This window comes from Vigna unguiculata, chromosome 7 (assembly GCF_037176805.1).
Source record: "Vigna unguiculata cultivar grain cowpea cultivar isolate G323 ecotype 2 chromosome 7, ASM3717680v1, whole genome shotgun sequence".
NCBI lineage: Eukaryota > Viridiplantae > Streptophyta > Magnoliopsida > Fabales > Fabaceae > Vigna > Vigna unguiculata.
Genome location: NC_140798.1, coordinates 16,458,816 through 16,463,204, shown reverse-complemented (window position 1 = coordinate 16,463,204; position 4,389 = coordinate 16,458,816). Strand labels below are relative to the sequence as shown.

The following is a 4,389-nucleotide window of genomic DNA, read 5'->3' as shown; positions in this document are numbered from 1 at the left end:
CGGGAATAAAATATTTACTAAGGTAACTCAGAACTGGACAGCAGCTGGAGACCTTACTTTTACTCTAAAGTGCGGAAGTAACTGCTCCTTGCAATTTAAAATCTTTTACACCTCCAATTTAAAATCTCACCGTCCATATTGAAGAAATATATTTTAAGAATGCTCTATAAAAATTTTAGCCTAATCCAATGGTTAATGAAAACTTAATCACACTTTTACTTACACAACTCAAAATAAGTAGTTAGCACAAAAAAAAAACAAATCATCTTTTACATTGTATAAAACCCTTTGTCAATTTACTTATGAAATCATAAAACTACTTCACTCTATATATTTAAACAAGAAAGTTAAATATAATTAATATAAAATAGAGGGTGTTACACTGAAACTTCAAGGAATTGACGGAAGGGCACCAGCAAGAGTGGAGCCTGCGGCTTAATTTGACTCAACACGGAGAAACTTACCAAGTCCAGACATAGTAAGGATTGACAGACTGAGAGCTCTTTCTTGATTCTATCGGTGGTGGTGCATGGTCGTTCTTAGTTGGTGGAGCGATTTATCTGGTTAATTTCGTTAACGAACGAGACCTCAGCCTGCTAAATAGCTATATGGAGGTAACCTTCCACGACCAACTTCTTAGAGGGACTATGGCCGCTTAGGCCACGAAAGTTTGAGGCAATAACAGGTATGTGATGCCCTTAGATGTTCTGGACCGCACGCGCGCTACATTGATGTATTCAACGAGTCTATAGCATTGGCCGACCGACCCGGGTAATCTTTGAAATGTCATCGTGATGGGATTAGATCATTGCAATTGTTGGTCTTCAAAAAGGAATTCCTTGTAAGCGCGAGTCATTACCTCGCTTTGACTACGTCCCTGCCCTTTGTACACATCGCCTATCGCTCCTACCGATTGAATGGTTCGGTGAAGTCTTCGGATTGTGAAGACGTGGGCAGTTTGCTACCTACGACGTGGTGAGAAGTCCACAGAACCTTATCATTTGGTGGAAGGAAAGTCGTAACAAGGTTTCCGTAGGTGAACCTACGGAAGGATCATTGTCGTTGCCTCGCTCAACCAATCCGACTAGGGAATTTATTCATCCGTGCCTTAACTGTTGGGAGAGCTTGTGTTATGCCATTTGGATTTGGTGGTGTGGCACGACTTAGCTAGATGGCTTGGTGGGGAGTTTTGTGAAAAATTGAAATTCGTGGTTTTTGAGATGTGAAGGTTGGAATGGCCTCTAAATGCCCCCAAATAAATACCATGAAAGTCTTGGTGCACAAAATTTTTGAGTTCGGTGGGTTTTGCACATGGCCAAGTTTGGCGGTGGGGCACGGCTTAGCTAGATTGCTTGGTAGGGAGTTTCGTGAAAAACAGAAATTCATGGTTTTTGAGATGTGAAGGTTGGAATGGCCTCCAAATGCCCCAAATGAGTACCATGAAAGTCTTGGTGCAAAAAAGTTTTAAGTTCGGTGGGTTTTGCACATGGCCTAGTTTGGCGGTGTGGCATGGCTTAGCTAGATTGCTTCGTAGGGTGCTTTGTGAAAAAAATGAAATTTATGATTTTTGGGATGTGAAAGTTGGAATGGCCTCCAAATGTCCACAAATGAACACCATAAAATTCTTGGTGCACGAAAGTTTTGAGTTCGGTGGATTTTGCACATGGCCAAGTTTGGCGGTGTGGCACGGCTTAGCTAGATGGCTTGGTGGGGTGTTTTGTGAAAAAATGAAATTCGTGGTTTTTGAGATGTGAAGGTTGGAATGGCCTCCAAATGCCCCCAATTTAATAGCATGAAACTTCTGGTGCACAAAAGTTTTGAGTTCAGTGGGTTTTGCACATGGCCAAGTTTGGCGGTGTGGCACAGCTTAGCTAGATGGCTTGGTGGGAGGATTAGTCATTATTTTCCTCCGTTCCACTAGCCTCTGTGTACCCATTTGAGAGTTGTTCACTGCTTAATTTTTCATCTTTAGTGTGTTTTCATCTGTTGGGTTTTATTGGGCCATTGTTCCTAATTTGGACTAATTTCACATTATTTGGCCTAATTTTTGTTTTTAATTACTTTTAGGTATTTGGGTGAAGAAATTTTGGAGCTTGGACATTAATATTCAGTTGAAGAGAGTTGCCACATTGTTGCTACATCATTTCCACGTCATCTGAGTGAATGGTCAGCACTTGAGGCCCAATAGTGGCATTTTTATAAATAATGCTGGCAGATTTGAGGTGACCACGAAAATTCGGTCTCTTTCCATGCACCCAACCGCGTTGTCTTCTTCTCCACTCTCTCAAACCTCAATTTTCGTTCCCCAAGCTTTGGTGGTTGTCCATAGAGACGTTCTTTGCAATTTTTCACGTTTTTGCCTAGTTTTTACCGTTTTTATGCACATTTGACAACACCCAATGAGGTTTTCACGTTTTGAATTCGTTTTCTAGCTTGGGCAGCTCATTTTGTGGATTTTATTGACTTGGAACAACACCCATTGATGGGGTTTCCAGATTTATATATCACAACATTGTTTTACATTCCATTGAAGTTTTGAAATCTCTCTTTTGCTCTTGATTTGCGTTTTCAGAATTCATAAGTTAGGTTTTTTTATTTTTGATGTTTTGTTCTGTTTCAGATTTGAAGTGCTTGATTGTTCCATTTTCCATGTCTAGCTAAATTCGTGTATTGACTCCTTGATGAAAAATGCAATGAAGCTTTGAGGTTGTGCTTGTTTTGTGAAATCTGTCATGTCTCTTTGTTCTGAATTCGGGAATGCATGTGATGAATCTGTTTGTGCTTAATTTACAGAGTAATTGCATGTGTTTGGGTTAAGTTATGCTCATGCTTAATGTATGTAGCTTGGTTGTCATGAATTTAAGGATATGTGCATTGCTTAATTGCATAATGAAGCTGGATTGTAATTTTCGCTTAGTGGATTATTATCTAGTGGATTGAGAGAAGGCAATGTTAATTTGGTGGCCTATGATAAGTGAAATTGTGTTTGAATCAAGGATGTCAATACGTTTTCAATCATTGTCGTATTTAATTTAATCTGTTAATTAGCATACTAAATCTGCCAACCCCCCCCCCCTTTTGTGTTTGAATCTAAAAATTGAAGCTTTTAACAAGAACATTGGTCGTTGGGACCAATAGTTTGGCGCCATTGCTGGGTACTAATAGTTTTGTTCAAAGTAAAATTTTTAGTGTGCATGTGTATGTGTTTGTGTTTGTGTGTTGGTGTTTTGGTGTGTGTAGTTCAAATGTGGTTGAGTTGGTATATGTTCATTGTGATGTTATTGTTTTGTTCAGTTCAGTTCCTGTTTCCATTCCAGTGAGTTTTCATGTCGTGTGCGTGTTGTCTGTATGGTAGAGTGAATAGTATCATGGCGCACATGAATAATGTCATTTAGAGTAGTGAATAATGCATGAATAGTGTTTGATTTTGGCATTTAACTTTTAGATTGTTGTTTTGGTAGCTACGGTGCTTGTTTTGACTTGAAAATTTTTCCCCCCACTTCTAAGACGTTGAACTTGATGGGAAAAATAGCTGGAGTAGTTGGTATGGTCTGAGTTGAGAGATTCAAAAAAAATTTGGACTGATTTTTAGTCAAACTTCAGAGGATCATAACTTTTGCTCTAGTTATCAAAATCAGCATTATTTTATATGCATTTGGGGTGGAATTTAATTACCTACCTTGTCAGAACCTTCTTTGCCGGTTATTTTGTGGACTGATATCCTTGCTTTCTCTTTGCATGTCAAGTTGCTTTTTGAATTGTTTTACCCTGTATGAGAATTTGAGCCACTCTCTATTCTTTGTTGTGTGATATATGCCTCTTGAATGCTTGCACAGTGGCCTTGGCTTAAATCTTTCTGTTGCTTTTTTGATTCACATGCATATTGGGATATGATTTAGGCAATTTTTTTCTGTGAGCCTATTGGCGGATGAGCCTACCTTGAACTGTTTTCGTTGATACTCCTTTTTGAGCCTACATACCCTTTCATTGTTCTACAGCTCATTACAAGCCCTTAGCCTGAAAAACCATGATTATTCCTACCTTAGGAAATTTTGAAGCTTTGGAATTGTTTTGGGAATGGGTGCTCAATTAAGTGTGGTCACGCACAACAAGTGTGGTTGTGTGTGCACTTATTGTTGGTTCTTCTAATTGCTCATTTGTATACCCAGGCGAGATTTCAAAATTTTTGTTTCTCTACATGTTCTTTGTGTTAAAAAAAGAAGAAGAGAGAAAACAAAAAGAAAACAAAACAAAACAAAAGAAAGAATAAAAATAAAAGGAGTTTGGATTTGAGCATTGTGTGAGAACCGAATTTGGAAGTGTTGGTGTTTGGGATTACTTTCATGCTTGATTGAGACTTATTCCCCATTGCTCCTCTATTTTCTTTGT

The 4,389-nt window shown here is 38.7% G+C and overlaps 1 pseudogene; it reads left to right on the top strand.

The window, feature by feature from the left end:
• Nucleotides 1–331: 331 nt before the first annotated feature.
• On the top strand, nucleotides 332–1,059 carry LOC146884669 (18S ribosomal RNA; annotated as a pseudogene; the record flags this gene model as incomplete).
• Between the last annotated feature and the right edge of the window lie 3,330 nt (nucleotides 1,060–4,389).